The sequence below is a fragment of the Balaenoptera physalus genome (assembly GCF_965194825.1).
Source record: "Balaenoptera physalus genome assembly, chromosome: 7".
NCBI classification, from domain to species: domain Eukaryota; kingdom Metazoa; phylum Chordata; class Mammalia; order Artiodactyla; family Balaenopteridae; genus Balaenoptera; species Balaenoptera physalus.
In genome coordinates, this window is record NC_138886.1 from 76,548,702 (window position 1) to 76,569,353 (window position 20,652).

Consider the following 20,652-nt stretch of genomic DNA (forward strand, 5'->3'; position numbering starts at 1 on the left):
CTTGTGATTCTTTGATTAGGGCTTCTTTGTTATTTATTCTTTTTCTCTTTTTTCATGAATAATTACCTATATATTTGATTTGTTTGCCATATTGGTCATTTTTTTCTCTCATAATTTTCATCATTGTCCTTGTCTGCTGCATTCTACAATAAGAAGGCTTCTTCAATCTGCTTTCCACAAATCTGATTATATAAATTGTTGCCTTCAAAGGCAGATTTAATTCTTCTATTACATTTTCTGTTTCCTTTTGATCCTTTGCATTTCAACTTTCTCAATCTTAATGGCTTGTATTTCTAAGTTAATCGATGAATGTGTTAAGGCTAAAAAGCAATTTTCTAAGATATTTTTCTGTGTTTTGTATGAACTCATTGATCTACATATGATTTACCTCTGAGACTTTCCTTTCCCATGTCAAAGTAATCATTATCCAGATCCTGTTTGAGTTTGATTGTATTGTTGCTATTGTTTGCTTCTAGATTTGAGAATGTGATAAAATCTAATGAAGGGTAGTATTTTTCAACAGACAAGTCATAAGACTGACCCTTAGCCCTTGGTCCTACTGATAACATGGTTTTTAGTAGAAAGACTCTAAGCTTCACAGTTGAAGAGTAAACTGTGAACAATCTCAGGCCTAAATTCCAATTGGTATCAGGCTTTCAAATAAAAGACCTCTGCTAGAAGGTTGGTGGACCACCTTCTCTCCACACTCTGTGGTCCTCTGATGATCTGATAGAGTTTAACACACACACACACACACACAGTACTATCGTCACTATTCCCATTATCACCACACCTGCAACACCTATAGGGACTACCTTTCTCCTTGGTTACAATGTATTTCCCTAAGTCCTTCCTTTCTTTCTAGCCTTTTCAGAGGAAGCAGGAAAGATAATCTTCAAATGGATATTGATATAAAGGCATTGATTGAAGGGAGGTACCAAGGTATGGCTGCTTAGCTTTCTGAGTCATACAAATCTTGAATCTCTGAATCAGCGGGCAGAAAGTAAGTGAGGAACACAGAGTCTCTCTATATTATTTAAGGCCATGGGTTTGTTCTACTCCAGACTGTGAATTTCAATTTAGCAATGTGGAGTCTTCCCAGAAGCTAATAATAGATTGGCTGAAAGTCTCAGTTTTGAATTTTGTCATAAATTTTCATCTTTCTCTATGCCCTTATAGTCATTTTAAGCTGCTTCAAGCACAGTTAAGCTGGTAGAACTTCCAAAAAACAACTATTTCTGACATCATAAACTAGGATTAAAAAACCATCCCACCAACCTCATTTGGAGGAAAATTCAATCTTCCTCTAATATTTACTCACAACCAAAAGTTACTCCTGAACATCTGTGCAATATGACTATGACACAGATGGCAAAAATAGTCATTAATAACATAGCACATGTAAATATTTGGATCCATTTCAGTAGAACTGAGAAAGCCACAAAACTGTCTTACAAAGTGAATTTTCATTGCTGACTCAGTGTTCATTTTACTTTGCCCCAAAAGTGCTGTAATTTTCTTTGGTATTTTTTGAAATAAACGAGTTACATTTATTTTCAGGCTTTTTCAGTATACTGGGGAGATGAGTTCATTTTCATTTCATAGCTGGTCAAGATCCACTTTTATCTCTTAGAATTATACAAGGTCTATACACTGCTCAGGAAATGACAAAGCCCAGCCTTCTAAATACAATTTGACTTCTCTTTTCAAAGAATAAACATAATGAAAAAAGAAGAGGGAGAAAAAAACGTATCATGAGAAAAATCAGCAATATATCACATATCAAAATTTTAAAGTCTTGGTTTCTTATAAATAAATTTAAAATAAATCATTCCTATAAAGTTTCAACTGGTTTTTTTTTTCCACTTTTTTTCATGTCAATTCTTTCATATAACTCTTTTAAGATGTTTTGTCATTGTCAGTTTTCTTGCAACGGTTGCATGTGAACAATTTGGAATTTGATATTTTTGTCCCTTAGATTATAAAACAGGCTTCTGGCTGTATGTTGAGGCAGTATGGAGCAATATGAAAAGACCTGGGCTAGAAGATGGAAGGTCTAGGACTGAGTGTTACATTTGCCTCATATTAGCTCTACTGATGCTATGATTTACTGTCTGATTTACAGGCTAGTGTTAGTCTGCACATGCTAATTGGTGTGCACCATGAGGAGTATGGAAATGGAGAGTAAGCATTAGAAACTTTTATAGACATTTATTAGGGTGATTATATATCTGTAAGATAATGACAATAATAAATATGTGGACTTGTATATTTTGTGTCTACCTTTTAATCATTTCATTTCTCTAGTAATTAATTTTTAGCAATTTTATAAAAGCATTCAGTCTGTAACGGATTAAAATGAATTAACAGTAAACTGACCCTTAACCACAGGGTCTGAGAAGCACTGAGCTATATCCAGTAGGTCAGTTAACCTGTTGGGACCTCAATTTCTCCATCTGTAAAGATATGAGCAATGGTCCCTACTTTTTCTTTCATAGAGATTATGTGAATACTAAACAAAGTTACTTATTCATAAATTATTTGTTAAGCTATAAGACTTCATATAAGAATATGGTTGTTATAGTCTAAGTAAAAATCATTTGGGAAATAGCATGGCAGCTCAGCTAAAAGAAGCTTGGCATTTATTAGATACCCAATAAATGTTTGTTGGCTTTATGCATAGATACAAGAACAGAAACTCTGGCATCAGACAGAACTGCATTCAAACAATTGTCTCAGGGAGCAATGTGTGACTTAAGGCAGGCCACGTATCTTTTAATAGCACTGTTTCTCCATCTGTAAAATGAGAATAATAATAGCTTCTATCTTTAAACGTTGTTGTGAGTATTCAATAAAATAATGCAGTGAAGTATTTAGTATTTAGTACTTGGCACGCGGAATGTATTCAATATATATTAGTCATAACTTTTAGCTCTTTTTCTTTGCTAAGGAAATGTTCGGTTGTTCATATGCAATTTCTTCTTAATTCTTAGGAAAATATAACTAGGCAACTACCATAATCTCCATCTTAAAATTAGGAAAGTATGAATGAAAGAATTAAGCAACTTTCACAGAGTCATATAGCTACTTTAAATCCCTGTCTGCCTATAGCAGAATTGGTGACTTTTTCCATTTAATACCACCTCCCTAAGGTATTCTAAGTAATGAGAATAAATTTCATAGGCTACATTTTAGAAGCATTCTCATTTTTATTTATAAGCGATGAAGATTTATTGTGTGAGAAACAGCATCAACAGATTTAATAACGCATAAAAGAGATGCGTTATTAAATTGGGTAAATGCGTTACCCATGAATCATCTTTTTCACTTACCAGTTTGACTTGTTGGTCTCCTCATGCTGGTGGTGGCCACTTTCAGTGTTCTGCTCTGAACCTCTTTTCATAACCCTATTTCACCGCTGCCAAAAAAATGTAAAAAGAAAAATGATATTTGCTTCTAGAAGGATTTCCATATATTAATGACCAGAACAATAATAATTCAAATTTACATAGCATGATTTATAAAGCTTTAAAAGAAACACAGTAGGGATTAAACTTCTTCACATGTTTCGGGTTCTGCATCTTGAAAGCAAATATATTGTCACGTTTTATCTTGGAATTCTCAGAACATGACAAAGTATCTATCACCTAGGTACTCATTAAATTCTTTCTTTTTTTTTGTTAAATAGATGAAAGAATGAAACTCATGTTCAGATCCATTCATATATTTGAAGATTTTCAGTCTTCCACTCCGGAAGGCAAAATGGTATTTTGTTATAATGTAGCTGTTTGCAGAAAAGAAGAAAATAAATCTGAAGGAGAAACTATTTTGCCCTGCCAATAAACCTGACATTTAAAGGTTAAAATTGACAATGAAGTCAACATGCAAGACACAGATTATTCCTTGTAGCTTCAGTATTTAAAAATTATTGGATGAACCTGAAAATCTATTATCAAAAATAATTATTATCTATACAGGAAAATTTAAAGTCAATGAATTCAAAGTTTGAATTAACTTTTGGAGTAACTGTAAAGTTGAAAAAGGGAAATAAAATATTCTTTTTAGAATTAGAATGTCTTTTCCATTGTCCTAACGACTCTTCTTATGCTACTTCCCAACTCTACTCAACCCTCTGCAATCCACAAAAAGAGAGAAGGATAAAGGAGAGAAAGATAAGTTGACAAAAAACAGTAAATACTATTCTAGGATAGTTTTTATTAACTCAAAAAGGTGTAATGAGGTGAAATCCTTTCTTAAAATAATTAATGTCAATCGCTTTCCTTCATACATCATACTTTTATACCAGATTGCCTCTTTGACATTGCCACTTGTGTGACCAATAATAATAGTCATATCATATCATAATAGTGATTATTATTTCGCTGCTTACAATGTATCAGGAACTGTTCTTATCATTTTAGAGGAAATATCTAACTTAATATTTACAATAGCCCTATAAGGTAGGTATTATTAACCTCCCTCTTTTTTAAAGATGAGAAAACTGAGGCTCAGTTTTAGTAAATTATTAAAGAACCACTACTAATAACCAATAAAGTAGGATTTGAACCTTTCCCAGAATCTATTCTCTTAACTGCCAAGGTATCTACTACCTTCCAAACTTAATCCAAACTGGAACTCTTGATTTTCCTGATGTACCTTCCTAGGTCTTCCCCCACTGCTTAGGAAATTGACACATCTGCTTTGTACTCAAGCCAGAAACATGGGGAACCTCCTTAATAAATTCCTTTCCCATGATAATTATGCACCCTAAATACAGCTAACTCCATACAGCTCTCTTCTTTCATCAGTTGAAGCCACCATCATCTGTTACCTAGAGGACAGCAAAAGCTTTCTACCTATTCTCACTGATTCTCCTCTTGACCCATTCTATAATCCATTGCTTACACTCTGGCCAGGGTAGACTTTTGATAGCATTATTCATCATTTTACTACTCTGCTTAAAATTCTTCATTGGCTTTCTATTGCACTGATTGAAATCCAATTTTCTTACTGTTACCTACAAGCTCTGACATGAACTGACTACAGCCTACCTCTCAAATATTACCTTACATAGTTCTCCTTCATTTTTTATTGGGCTCTCACATACTCTTCCACTAATAAGCCATGGTCTTCAGCACCTAAGGACATTACTTTTCAGGAAATCAAGCATAGAACGCTCTGCAACTGGATCCTTTTCACTCCTCAAGTTCAAAAGCCACTTTCTCAAAGAGGTTTATCCCACTTGATAAACCCCAAAGTAGTTTTGATGATAAACCCCAAAGTGGGTTTGGGGTATCAAGTGACACTTGATATCACGAAGTGTCTTCATTCCCATCACAACCTATAATCATATTTTTAATTTATTTGTTTGTCTATTATCTCTCTTCTTCACTGGAATGTGGGATCCATGTGAACAAGAATCTAGCTACTAATAAGTAGCTCCTAAACATTTCTGATTAATGAATGTATGGATGAATGAATAATATCGTTCAAGTATATTCGAACAAATTATTCTTCCTTATATTTATTCATTCCCAAAAGGAAGAAATCTTGCATTTAAAAACACAGTAAATACAAAACCATAGAAAAAATGATTTTTCTCATACTCATTCATGTATGTATGCCTGCTCTTTTGAGATATTAAAACAATTTCCATTATGAAAACATAGATTTATTTATATATTTTTTCTTAACAAGAATCACACTGAAGACCACAACTGTACCCATTAGCTATTTTCTGAAAGGTTCCCAACTGTAACTCTCTCAGTGTGGCATTCTGTGGGGAATACTGATATCACATATACTATTAATTTTGGATTTGAGCATAAATTTTATGAGTATGCATAGGCCAGGGTTAAATATTTAGAGACTTCTAAATTATTTGTGTCCTATCTGTAGCTCTGATCAATAACAAGCCAAAAGAGAAACCAGTAACTCTCAAACAGCACTGAAGTAACCTTGAACAATGAGGCACTAATACTATTACAGGGCATACACTTCGCTTTTATTCACACAAAACGATGACATATAAAGACTTTATTAGTTTCACTAGCAGAGTATTTTTCTATCTGAATCATTCTGCTAAAATACGTAAACCCAATAAGTTTTATTTCTGTATTATTATTACTATTATCATTATCAATATTATTATTATGGTTTAAAACATGGCTTTTCAAATTTGAAGTGAATATGAGTTACATGGTATCTATATGCACATTAATCAAACCTCAGATGTTTGATTTGGTGGGTCTAGGACAAGACTCACGAGTCTGTATTTATCACAGGCTTAGGTTATGTTGATGGTGCTGAACCATTGACCACATACTGGGTATCAAGAATTCAGATTATAGTTCCAGATGATTTAAAATTCATATTGTGTGCCTGTGTGTGTGCTTTCCATGTGCAAAAATATTATAACTATAACTAATAAAGGGTTTTAAACTTACATTTCCCTTTTTCAAAAAAGTGCCATTACTGTGAGATCAACAATACTAAATAAGCATTTAGCAAACCTTACATACGTCTACTCTTATTTATTTTGTAATTTATCAATAATTATGAATAAATAAAGATTTCCCTTGCTTTGAAAATAAGTGTTTATCTTGATGTCACCTAGTGTAGGCTCCCTTGAATTTAACAATACATAACAAAATAAAGAAAATAGTGACTTTTTGTCACTGGCTAATAGGATTTTAGGTACCTTTTGCTTTCTTCTGCACTTTTTTCTATATTTCCAATGACTTTTACCTTACAGATTTTAGCTACCATTTGTTAAGTCCTACAACACCATGTGTGTTTACATAATTTCATATAAAAATGTGATATCTCATTTAATTCATAAATTTATCAATTAATGTTAATAATAATAGTTATAGTTTTTAGGTATTTACTAATGGTCATGTACTATATTAATGTTTTGCATGTATTAATTCATATAATCCTCATTAAAAAATAAGCTATTAATATGTTGAGTTTTCGAGGCAGATAAATTAATTCAAGATTATATGGCCTAAAAGTGGCAAAACTGAGATTCAAATTTAAGTATGTTAGACCTTATTTTTATAATAAGGTGAAAATTAATATTTTTTTGAAGAATCAAGTAAATACCTTCCTTAATGGAAAATATTTCAGGCAGCCAATAATATTGCAAGAGAAAACATAGGACTCAACCTTTATATTACATGCTTTACTAAAAGAAAATATGTTAAAATAAGAACTATGTGCAAGAGCACAGGAAAAGTCATTATAAACTTTACAGAATACTGATTCTAGTCCTTATTTCCAAAACTTAGCAAAAGATTATTTCATTGCTAAATATTACTTTATTACTGATGATGACCTTTCTGAAAGCATGAGTTTTATCACTGTTGAAAGGATTGAAGAAAAATAACTAGATATTGAAAGAAAGAAATTTTTAACAGTCGTGCACCCATATAATAAGGATATGCTTATTTCTGACCTTTTTAGCTAATTTCCAAATAGCAATATATTTCATAAGCATGTCTCCAAATTCCATTAAAGAAACAGACACCACTCGTTATACCTACAATCACCATTTCTCCCATTATGAGTGCCATTACTGAAGCATGTCTTACCTATTGGAATCATACACCTACACACACACACACACACATGCACACATACATATATCCATATAAGGGAATTTTGGGGGGATTATGACTACTGCATTTTTGGGAAAACTTTAATAGGAGCACTTCCAAAACAGAATTTCAACCCCAATAATAAATTATTCTTATCTAGTTTGATAGATTATGTACTGCTATGATTTCATGTGAGGTTCACTTAAATTTCCAAAGAGTTGATATTATAATCACTGTAGGTTATAATGGTTGCACTTAGATTCATTACCAAATCAAAGACTTCTAACTAACAACACAGAAAAGGCATGGTTTCTGTCCAATACATTAATATGTCTCCTTTCTAAAAGAAGTTTAACAAGAACTGGCCAGTTTTCATTTTCTTCATTACTTCTGAGAGCCAACCTCTCATCTTCTTTGCCTGCATCTTCAAATGCTTTCTTCAACTTCTTTGTAAAGAAGCATGTAAATGCCTCCATAATATAGAGTATCTCGTTTCTGATTATGTTCCCAAATCAATCATTCAGAAGTTATTCTTTTTGAAAGTAGTTGTGGAATTGTTCAGGAAAATCCTGGTGAAAGACCCAAGTACATGGGTAAAAATGACAATAGTTTAGATAAATTTCAGATAGGAGCAAAGAAGAAAAATACATTGTATATAGAAGTGTATACTTGGGGTGGGGTGGGGTCAAAGCTGAAGGAGAAAGTATTGCTAGGAGGAAGAATCTGAGAATTTTAATACCCCTGGGTTAATATTAAATTATGTGACCACTTCCTAACTGGCTTCTTAGATTTCAGCCTCTTTTCTATTCACTGCTCCTAAAATGCTTCCATGCTTTCCATCCAATATTCTTACATTAGTTTAATTTTATTTATTTATTTTTTTCATATCCAAACTCTTATGTCAGACCTTGATGTTCTTCTATAATCTAAAATTTGAAAGAGGGTAGATGGACTTTCCTGAAGAAAGAAAGGATATTGCTACCTCTTAGCTATAATGAGGTACAACTCCCACCTCATCACCTCTATTACTGCACCCGATTCTTAGCTGAGTGAACTGCCTGGACAATGGTCTTGGTCCCTTTTCCTAAACCAAGTCCTTCACCAATTTCAACAGATTAAATTCCCTAAATCAAAGCTAGAATCTTATCAATCCTTTTTCAAAACATTTCTAAGCCTCTCCTTTCTCTACAGAATAAAGGGGGAGAATGAAGCCAATTTCTAACTCCTTAGTCCGGGCTTGAAGACTTCAACTGTCTTTAATTCACCTTTTCAGACTCATTTCTGCAAATGCATAATGCAGACGTGCAGTGCAAACTGCAAAGATCTTCATCACTGTGAGTAATTTCATTCTTAAAGTAAATCTGTGAAGTGAGACTACTGAAACACAGAGGTGTTGTAACTACCCTAAGTCTTTAGTTAAGCTAATAAATAGTGGAAACCAGGGTTGAATCTTCTACCTTGAGTCCACAGCCACAAACAAATTCTTTGTCATCCAAATTGCATGATTAACCACTTTTTGGAATACTTTCTTTTCCCTTCTCTGAATACAGACTTGTGTCTTTTTTAACCTGGAAAGATAGTAAAGTGTGGACTGAGAGTGCAGGCCCATAAGAGGTTATAAAGATCATTTAAGCACAGTTTAAGAAAGATTTTTACCTAGCCTATGGTGCTCTGCCAAGATATTTCTCTCATCTGGTGGTAGCTTCCTAAATTACAGATACATTATATAAGAAGAATTAACCAGCTCCCAATATTGGCTTTGCGTTTCAAAACCTAAGAGTTGCCAAGTATCCAAATCTCCTTTGACCTACACAAGTTTAGGACAGGTAGATTCATTTAATATAAAACAACTTTTCTTAGAATTAATATTGTTTCTCCTTAAACCTATTATCATCATTTATCTAGATATCCACTACCACAGAGAATCTTACTGCTATTCCTATTTCCAAAGCAATGGACTAACTGTTGATAAAGTGTTTTTCTGTGTACTGAAGGCATTTTGGAAATAGCTCTCGGATCAAACTAAATGAGTTCCAGTAAAAATAAAGAACCTGAGACATTGCAGATGGCACTCAGCAAGATATTGGTGTGACAGCTAGAAAGATGCAGCGTGACCCTCTGTAATTGATGTTTTGTATCGAGTGCAGGGTCTAATAAAATGAGTTCCAACATGAACTTGTGTGGTCAATGAAATCTGTATTAAACCTAAATATGAGCTTTAACTGCTGCTTTAGTGAAATTTAAAAAAAAAAAGATAAAAGACAAACTATAACTAGAATGGTAGTTTGAGCCACATTCAAACCTCAAAATAACTGTTAAATATGTACTTTCTATTCTAATGAAGGTGAGAAATGAAAGAATATTCCTATCATATATGTTGCCTCACAGTGAACATTATTTCAGCTACAATGAAACATGAGTTTATTTTAAAACCTCTGGCACATTTTACAGTTTGATTCATTTTCTAACACTTTCAAAGCTGTAGTTCATTAAATTACACTTGTTTTACATAAGCCACTCAATATCTACTGTTGACCTACAAAGATTGGGGGGACAAAGATTTATTTTAAATACATTCTACTTCTTTCATGTAGATCAATACAAACAGCCTCCTAAAGAGGTATATTGTTTCACCATGGTAGGAAAAGCTTCGCACACTGGTGAGTTAGGTAGAATTGAAGTGAACACCTCAGGATAACAGGCTACATTCTATCTACAGCCTGACAATCAGGGGCTCCGGTGTCAGCAGTGGCTTCTAACTGCAACATCTTTCCTAAAATGCTCTTCACCTGTGTCAGGTGAGTGAGGATTGCTGAATGAGATTTGGTTGTCATCATTTGGTTACAGCTTAGTGACAGATAATCACACCATCTTGAAGTCATAAGTAACTCGGGCCATCCAGGCTATCTCCCATTCAATATGGGGATACTGGATTTTGTTGACAAGGGTCCCCAGTGCAGCTCCAATGGTATGAAAAAGGAGCTGAAACAACAACTCAAACTATTGGATAAGAATGTTTACATGCAGTGGAAACCAGCCTCCTTGTATCTGTCACACATTGGTCCAAATTTTGCCCTCTAGATATTCAGAAAATATCCTAGATTCACATGGCAGCTCTTCAAATAATTGAAGGAAGTTATTATTGCCCTGCAGGGACATGGAGCATCTTTCCGACTCAACATCATCACTTTCCTGAACATAAAATGACAGACACATTCCTCACATGACATGTTTCCAGACATTTCACCAGTCTGGTCACCTTCTTTTGGATACACTTCCATTTGTCAATGTCCCTTTTAAAATATCTTGAACATCCTATGACTTTTCTGAAGCTTCTAGCAGAAACGGAATGCCCAGAGAATAATGGAAAATTTCTCTCATCTGTGAAGAGTGAGGAGACCTAAACTTAAAGAAAATTTCCACTTCACAAAAGTAGACAAAGAACTAACCGTTAGAAAGGAGCTGTTACAGTGGAGGATTACTGGACTGAATGTCAATATTATGACATAGTATGAGTGTGTTTCATGTTTGGTAATGGCAATCATTGTTGCTTTTGTTGTGGTCATCCATGTACCATGCTTGGTGTCAGTATATTTATCTCTTGTAAAAATAAAAAAAAAAATAAAAAAAAAAAAGAACTAACCGTTAGAATATTAATGGATAAAAAATGCAACTCTGGGGGCTTCCCTGGTGGTGCAGTGGTTGGGAGTCCGCCTGCCAATGCAGGGGGCGCGGGTTCGAGCCCTGGTCTGGGAAGATCCCACATGCTGCAGAGCAAATGGGCCCGTGAGCCACAACCATTGAGCCTGCGCGTCTGGAGCCTGTGCTCGGCAACAAGAGAGGCCGCGATTGTGAGAGGCCCGCGCACCGCGATGAAGAGTGGCCCCCGCTTGCCGCAGCTAGAGAAAGCCCTCGCACAGCAATGAAGATCCAACACAGCCAAAAATTAATTAATTAATTAATTAATTTAAAAAATAATTCAACTCTAAGCTTAGTGGTGTTGCAGAGTAGTATCTGAGAGAATGTTGTCTATAGTGTGTTGTTTGCGACCCACAGGCAACACTCACTCAGTTGTCTATATTGTCTGCTAAACCTCCAAAATTGTGGACTCTTTGTCAGAGAAAGGACCTGGGTCATGACTCTCCCCTTAGCCAGCTAAGTAACCTCAGGCAAGTCACTAACATACATGGTTTTCAGTTTCTTCAGTACTGTAATGGTGATTTTTGCCTGTCAATTTGACTAGATCATGAGGTGCCCAGATGTTTGGCTAACCATTATTTTTAGATGTGTCTGTGAGGGTATTTCTGGTGAAATTAGCATTTGAATTGGTGGACCTAGTAAAGTGGTTTGCCTTCTTTGATGCAAGTGGACATCACCGTATCTGTTGAGGGCCTGAATAGAAAAAAATGTTGGAGAAAGAATTCAGCCCTTTCTGCCTAATTGCTTGAGATGGGACATAGATCTTTTCCTACCCTTGACACTCCTGGCTTTCAGGCCTTCAGACCCAGACTGAATTATACCACTGGTTTTCTTTGGTCTCCCAGCTTGCAGAAACCAGCTCTTGAGACTTCTGCCATAATTGTATGAAACAATTCCTTGTAATAAATCTCTCTCTCTCTCTCTCTACATATATATATATATATATACATATATATATTATATATGTATATATATAAAATATATGTGTATATATATATATCTTATTGATTCTGTTTCTCTAGAGAATCCTAATACAATCATCAAATGAACTAGATATCTCTAAGATTCTATGTAAACTATAATTTGTCTTGGTGAGAGATTTCAATGTTTCAAAACTTCTTGTTCGTCAGGAGTCATGTCTTTGTTTATAATTTAGCGCAGTTGTAAATAGTTTCATCTTCAATAAGATCTGAGAAAATGTTTTGCCAGTTCCACCATATTCCTATTTACATATTCATTTGTTGGTTCACCTAGCAACTTACCTTTGTGCATACATGAGCATATCACAGTGCTTGACAATATGGATGATACAAAGGAATATAATTGCAGCTCTTTCCCTTGAAGAACTTACAGTCTAGTTACTACATTTAAAGATACTTCATTTAAAGCAGTAAAAATATGACTGTCAAATGTTGATGACAATAAACGATAATGGAAGTCAGAGGAGAGAAAGATCAACACACCCTAATAAGATGGAAAGGCCTTCGTGAAGGAGATGGAAGGAGACAGGGCAGGTGATGAGCTGGGAGAAAGGACTATTTACAAACTAGTCAGAGTGATCAAGCTTTTAAAGAGCCCTCCACTGATCTAGAAATTATGCAGCACTGCACACAATAACTCTGAAACACAGAATCACTGGATAAGGGTCCAAATATAAACAGAGGATTTTAGCAGCTCCTTGTACACACAACATCCCACCCTGCTTAGTTAACAAGATATAACAATCAACCTTGAGGTTTTACAATTCCTATGGGGTCTGTGCAGTGTTGTAAGTAAAAATATAAGGAGACGTGAAAACAGGAGGGGACCTGATATCTACTTTTGGGGTTTGACATACATATAAACATGTGTGTGTGTGTGTGTGTTTGTGTGTGTACTCAGGAGATATATATTTAAAAATAAATGAACTTGTTGTCAACTGGCTTTGGAGGGGGTGATTCTAAAAACTCGGCTACTGCTTTTTGTTTTTGACACCCTCTCCAACTGGTAAAACAGACATTTCATGACTTTAATCATGGGGCCAAGTGACACAGCTCTTAATGATCAATTTTGTGATAGGAGCAAAGGCACGAGCCTTCAGAATCAATTCCAGTGTGTCTGGACAGACATCCATTTAAGGATACCCTTCTGTTGCCTGATTAGGGATCCAGCAGAATTGAAATGTTGGGTCTTGTTGCTAACTTCTTCCAACAATCTCCTTGAAGGTAGCACTAGTTGTTCTTCAGCCCAATCATTTTCTTGATGAAAACAGGCACAATGGAGACAAGTAAAAGATTCTGTGCACCAATTTCTTACACTCAAGTAAATGTAGACCCATTATCAGAATGAGAGTGTCTGGAAATTTGTGTGTCACAAGTGGCTGATGCAAAGTAATAGGTGCTCAGTAAATACTTACCAAGTAATTGAGTTTCATAAAAACTAGAATTGCTTTGTGTCACTTGGAGAAAAGATACATTTATCACAATCAAGAAATTATCCCTGGAAACTTCCTCCAACCCTTTCTCTCCCCCAAAGAAAATACATATAGATACATAGGCATGCATGTGCCTTCTCATGTGTACACATGTGTGTGTGTTGTATTGTTTCCTGTTGCCTAGATTTCTGTTTTCAAAGGGTATCCCCTCATGCAAGGAAAGATTTTCTCCTTTTATACTGAACAGTGTGCTGGTGATACAAGGCCTCCAACCAAATACTCCTTTAACCTCACAAAGATATCTTGTGCTGACTCTCCTTTAACTCATGAAACCAACCCCAAGTTCCAAGGAACAAAGCGCTTAGTGGAATTTTTAAAAGAATAAAAATAATAATATAAAATCATAATCTGTGGGCTGGAGACAGAGTTTATAGTCATTCCCCGAGGAGTTGAAATATAAAGTCAGACTCCCTTTTGGAAGGTGCTAATATTCTGTGTACTGACGGTACAGGCTTAGTTGAGACATATAGAGAAACTATTCAACATGCTCAGTGCCAAGCAGAGAAGGCAGGAGCAGTTCCAGAGGAAGGTGACATCAAGTCAGTGTAATAGGAAGGTATAGGCTGGAAACCTATACCTTCCTATTGGAAGAAAGCCCAGACAAAGGTAAAGTTGCTCACTAATCCAGCAGACATTTTATTGTGGAGACAGACACTGGTCCCTTTGTTGCAGGGAACTATCGTTGTTTCATCCTCTGTGCCTTTCCAGAAGCAGGCTATCTTCGAAGAGTGCATAGAACATTGGAATCTTTTGATAAATATATTTTTTTGTATGCTCCTTCCACCACTGCAATTTGGGGGAATACATTATAGTATTTCTGGAATACAGGTAATGTGTTTTAGCATAAGCTGATCCTATTTCAACAAGCCTTATATGATTATTTTAGAAGTCACTAAATAGAGTTTGGGTCATATGCATGATAATTCTTAAACTGAAATTTTTAAGGAAATTTGTCTAAAAGTATTTGAAAGCCAAACTTATGAGACCTAATTCAGTATAATCAATACTCCCATGAAACACCCTCTGCTCCTTCTCAACCCACATAAAATGTGTGGGAAATACCAAATTGCCCAGTGGAAGATTCAGTAAAGTGTATACAAACATCCATAATATACCCACAAGAAAGATTAATACAAGCAGCAGCATAAATCTTAATCTTCTCTGTCCTGTGACAACTCAAGTCTGGGAATGCAGTGAGCTGCATTCAGGCTTGATCCTAATTTATTGCTGATGTGGCATAAATGTTAAATACTGCTGCTGCAGCCATTAACCCAAACTCATTAATTATGGAGGGGAATGATGGAATATTTTTTCAGCTTAATTTACCAAGATGCTCTCAGTCAATAAAGGTTAGCTATTTGATGAGGGTTCTCAGTTATTAATACGACCCATGGTGTATAGATTAAAAAACAACATAAAGCAGAGAAAAAAACCCAAAAACCAATTACTCCTACTTAACGGCTCCAAAGTATACTCTTAAGTACGGCCTTGCAGACATAGAATTTGTACGTGTACATATTCTTTTCTATCAAACCAAATGAGAGTCAGTTTACTAGGATAAAAATTTTCTACCTTTTCCAAGGGGATGGTTTTGAGTAGTGAAAAGCCGCATGGGATGTGAGGATGAGAATTACAGTCAGTATGGATTCTTAAGGTTCTTGTGTTTTTTAAAAATTTGACAAATATTTGGGAGTGCCTCTAGAATCCTGAGGAATCATCAAGAAGAGAATTTAAAGATATGTAGTGATATCCAGAATTTCTGGGGAGGGGTTCTGGTAAAAGAACTCTCCCTCTCTAAGCCCTGGTGATCAAGCTCAATGTAAAGATAGGGAATCTCTGAGTTAAATGTTCTACTTACACTAGTGCATGTTCATGGACTAAAAGGATGAGTAAATTGAAGAATATTTAAAAATTTTAGTTTAAGGAATGGACTATGAACAAAAATGTAGAACAATTTTGAGCACATATTATACTCCTCATTCTGCCTTAATTCACCCTTTGATGGCACTCCTTGCAAAGTATATTGAACAAAGGCGTGTCTTCAGTGAAAGAACCAGGAAATAAAAAATAAGTTGCATTTATGTGGTTTTTCAAAGCATTCAACTTAGTTTTAATAATCAGAGTTTTTCCCCATATACATTTCACTAATTGATAGAAAGTTTATGTAAATTATGCAATATCAGTAATAAGACCAGCTAACATCTAAGGTTTTTGAACAAACAAAGCAGACATAACAGACTCTTGGTGGCAGCAGAAATGCTTGTGTGTGTTAGAGTGAGGTCTGGCTGTGCCCAGGGCAACAGCAAGTGTGTTTTACAGAGGAAATGGATAATTAAACTATTCTAGAGAGCATGTTAGAGGGTTACTCAGTCATCTTTTGAGAGCTCCTCTTGTGTCTGGACCCAAAGTTGGTATTAAATTGGAATACACTTTTCTCTTTAAAGTTGGTAGTAAACTGGAATATATTTTTCTGTCCTTTGTCTGTTCAGCTCTCTCAAGAATCCCATAGAGAAACAGGGTAACTGGGCCACTATGTTTGGCCATTTTTGGATTGATCGAATTCCTCCCATACCACTAATATTCACAAATAAGGCAGGATAATGAACATTAATAAAATCAACAAGCAAGGGAGTACTGAATTTAGTCTTCTAACAGCATCAAAGTAGTCAGCAAAGTTCCAGATTGGTACAATGGTGAAAGAGGTATGCTATTTTCAAATCCCATCCCAGTTAGATGGTTAAAGATTCCACATAGAAAGCAACCCCAAGGGAACAAGTAACACTCATGTCCCATTATAACATGAGGGTTAGACAAGCTGATGTTGCAGGAATTTAAGAAAAGAAAACAATACTCAGGCTTAGAAATATTGAGGCAGCTATTCTCAAATACAGACTATAGGCTGCTTCTAACTGGTGGTACAAGAAACAGCTTAAGAGCTTATTAGAAAGCAAATTTTCCTTTCTCCACTCCAAGAAATTCTGATTAATTAAAGGTGGGTGAATTAGAAGTGTGTGTTTTAAAAGCTCCCCAGGTGGGACTTTCCTGGTGGTGCAGTAGTTAAGAATCCACCTGCCAATGCAGGGGACATGGGTTTGAGCCCTGGTCCGGGAAGATCCCACATGCTGCAGAGCAACTAAGCCCGTGCGCCACAACTACTGAGCCCATGTGCCGCAACTACTGAAGCCCGTGCTCCACAACAAGAGAAGTCACCACAATAAGCCCGCGCACCACAACGAAGAGTAGTCCCTGCTTGCTGCAACTAGATAAAGCCCGCTCACAGCAACAGACCCAATGCAGATAAAAATAAATAAATAAATTTATAAATTTATGAAAGAATAAAATGTATGTCTTTAAGGATACAAGAGTTCCCTTTTCTAAGGATCCATAGTCCTTAGTTTGTAGTCTTTATCCTATCATATTTCCAGGCAACGATCCATACTTCCAGATAGCCAGATAGCCAGAAAGAGAATTATCAGAGGAAGAAGGGCAAAGGGCTTCTATTTAATGAGGCATTGCCTTTTTGGTCATGAAGAGGATCCTTCTGTTAGTATTTCCAACTAATCTCTTTCAACAGAATGCAACACATGGTCACCTTTCAATGTCAGGGACCCAGGGAAAAATATTATAGCTGACAAACTGCTTCCAAAATCAATATTGGAGTCAAGTGAGGGTGGATATTGGGTAAGCATCCAGCTAAGCATTCCACAGCCATCTAATGAAGACATAATAATAAATTTTTGGAGCTATATTGGTAAATGTAGTATCTACTCTCTACCCCCTCTCTAAGAATTCCCTAGCTATTTCTAAGTAAAGTTATTAATATAAATAGTTTATATGTGACTTATTTGAAAAATCACTCAACATATATACAAATCTATTAAATCTTAAAATTATGAATTCATAGAACATTCAATTTAGAATGAATATTAATAGATATTTAGGCTAACCTTTTCAGTAGGTGTCTAGTACATGGGCGATATAAAAGTATACGTGTATATGACAATGACAGGATAAAAAGAATACTAATCTCTGGGGTAGAGATTAAGGTAAACATTGGGAAATACGCAAGGACCCGAGGACTCATTTTTTTACTCAAAGACTTATGGAGATTTGTGGGGTTTTGTGATCTTTAAATTTCAGAAAGAAGACCAACCTACATTAACTTTACCTATATCCACAACGTTTGCGTGTACCTTTCACAAGAAAGTAACCTTTGGTTCATTTATCCATATCCTAAAGAGAAGTTGTTCATCTCCAACATTTCACAGCTGCTAAATTTTCACCTTTTTTTCTAAGTCATAGGGAAACAATGGGAGGTCAGCTGGAAATGCAGAGGAGGAATTGAGAATGCCATTCCCTACCCTTGGTGTCAAAGACAGATGCTTTGCCTGTTTTCGAAAGCACTCAGTGTAGAACATGCAGAATCGAGAAGTAGAAAGATCTCAATCAGTCTTACCTGGGGATTTTGAATATCATTTTCACCTCTTATTCTTCAATATGTATATATGGATGTACCTGATAAAGTCCTGGATGATAATAGTTCTTGGGAAGCCAGCCAGTCAATGATCAATATGTTTCCCTTAGCTTTTGCTCATAAAAAGTAAGAGGCAAATTTCTTCTCCTATTGCAATGAGTTCAATTCAAATGCCTGGGAACAATTACCTCTATTTTATTTTGACATTAACAGGTTTAAACCAAGACTTATCATTTACCAGATGAATGACTTTGGGTAAATTACTTAAATTTATTAATCCTGATTTTCTTCAAATGTAAAGTGATGAGTGTACATTTCTGAAAATTAAATGGTATGACATACATACAAGCACCTAGAATAGTACCGATACATGGCCATATTAGTTGTTAAACAAATGGCATTGTTTCACCTCATTCTCACTTGGGGAGCCATCACTTTAGGGTCAGGGCATTTCCACAGATGCTTGTAAAAGATCTCTCCCCTACAATCCTATCTCTTTCATGCAACCTTTCTAGACTGGTCAGAGAGTAGTACATAACTTCCTGTATGTTCCTACTGGGTGCTTTAGTTGCACAGCCACAGGGGTGACATAAAGTATGTCACCTTCTAGAAACTTCTCTTTACTGACAGTAAATGTAAATAATTGCAAACTTGAAGGTAAACTGTGATACCACAGACTTTTCTTGGTATTGCGTTTCCCCTTAAGTGGCATATTCTCTCTCCAATTCTAACCACTCATGAGCCATTGCTCCTCTTCCTGTTTTGTTCTTACCTCATCCTCACTCTTTCAGTTCCAGGATGAAACCCTGAGTAGAGCAATCATGTGGGTGTTTGACTTGGAAGACTACTAGAACTGGAGCTAGGATTGAAGAAGCAGAATTGTGCCTCAGGCAACTCATAGATTCAAGTGCATTTTGGTGCCTCCACACCACAAAAATCCACTATCAACATATCTCACCTTAGTAAACATCCTGTCCTCCTTTTTAATTACTGAGCAGATACCCCAATAATCACAACCCACATTCCTCTATAGGAGAAAGATGAATCCCAGACATTTGAGGAAAACCAACGTCAATACTTTTGATTAGGATCCCCAAAGATTAAAGATACTATCATACCAATAAAAAACATTTTTAAACATAATTTCTGAAGAAAATTGAAAAAAAATAATTGCTAAAATTTTTGAAATGAACAAGTAGAAGATTAGATACAAAGTGAAGTTAAATTGGTTGAAAGACTGAGGCAAGATGTTTTCTCAGAACTGTACTACAAAATAATAAAGAAATAAAAAGTAAAACAGAAGAGTTAACAGCAAGAATGTTTCAACACTCATTTAATAGAATTTTCAGAGGAATATTACAGAGATGATGAGGAGAAAAAATTTTAAATAAAGTAGAAGAAATAAAAGATCCCTAAATTGAACAAAATAAGATGACTGCAGATGGAAAGGGGATCACTGTGTACTACGTAGAAAGATATGAAAAGGAGAGATGTGGCCATATTTCAGAAACCAAATTATATAAAGCTACAAAAAAACCCAGGTTATATTCAAAGTAATGAGAATTAGATTACTCTATGATATTTTAGAAGTTACAGTGGAGGATAGAAGATAGGAAAATATCCTTAAAAACCTTGATCCCATAACCAGCAAAATGACAAGTAAGTAGTAGAGCAAACTAAAGATATTTTATAATATTCTATTTAGCAACAGAAAAAAAAAAATTTCAAGGATATGCCCTAGCAAAATGAAAAAAAATTATACTCCAGAATGTAGAAATACATAAGATACAAGCAACATTGGTGAGCAAATTTTTCATCATTATACTTGTATGAAAATATACTTGAAACCTCACACACAACTTGTTAGCAATCAGGAAATATTTACTTAGACTAAGGATAAGGCAGGGCCAGGTAAAAGAGAAAGCATTTTGAGTTTTTTGATCTGTTTGAATGTGGATATAGATACTAATCAATTCCAGATGTTGGTAGAAAAATAAAACTTCTCAAAGTTTAGCAAAATCTTAAGAATCATCACCACTGAAGAGTGGAAATAGGATGAATAAACTGTGAACCAATAAAAATAATGAAACGGAGCAAAGGACACTCCATTAATCCAACAAGGCCAAGGGTGAAAAGAGAAATTTTAAAAAAGCATAGCAAGCGAAAAAAACAAAACAAAACACAACAACAGAAAAAAACCAAATAAACAAAACTAAGCTAAGGTGCCAAAAGTAAGTCAAAGAATATCAGTGACCACTATACTGTCATTGTCAAGTTTTTAAATTTCCATATTGAAAGCCAGAGACTAATAATGTGGGGGAGGAAAGGCAGAAAAAAGAAAATCCAACTGTCTACCTATAACCTGTTTGCAAGAGGTATACCTGAAAGACATACATACCCAAACC

The 20,652-nt window shown here is 35.2% G+C and overlaps 1 protein-coding gene across 5 annotated transcripts in view; it reads right to left on the reverse strand.

The window, feature by feature from the left end:
- The window catches only part of LINGO2 (leucine rich repeat and Ig domain containing 2), a 1,218,611-nt gene that overhangs the window by 521,389 nt on the left and 676,570 nt on the right, over positions 1-20,652 (reverse strand). For all 5 annotated transcript variants that reach the window (XM_082467575.1, XM_082467576.1, XM_082467578.1 and 2 more), the window contains one exon: positions 3,333-3,418. The gene's annotated coding sequence lies outside the window, so the exon portion shown is untranslated. The remainder of the gene's footprint in view (positions 1-3,332; positions 3,419-20,652) is intronic.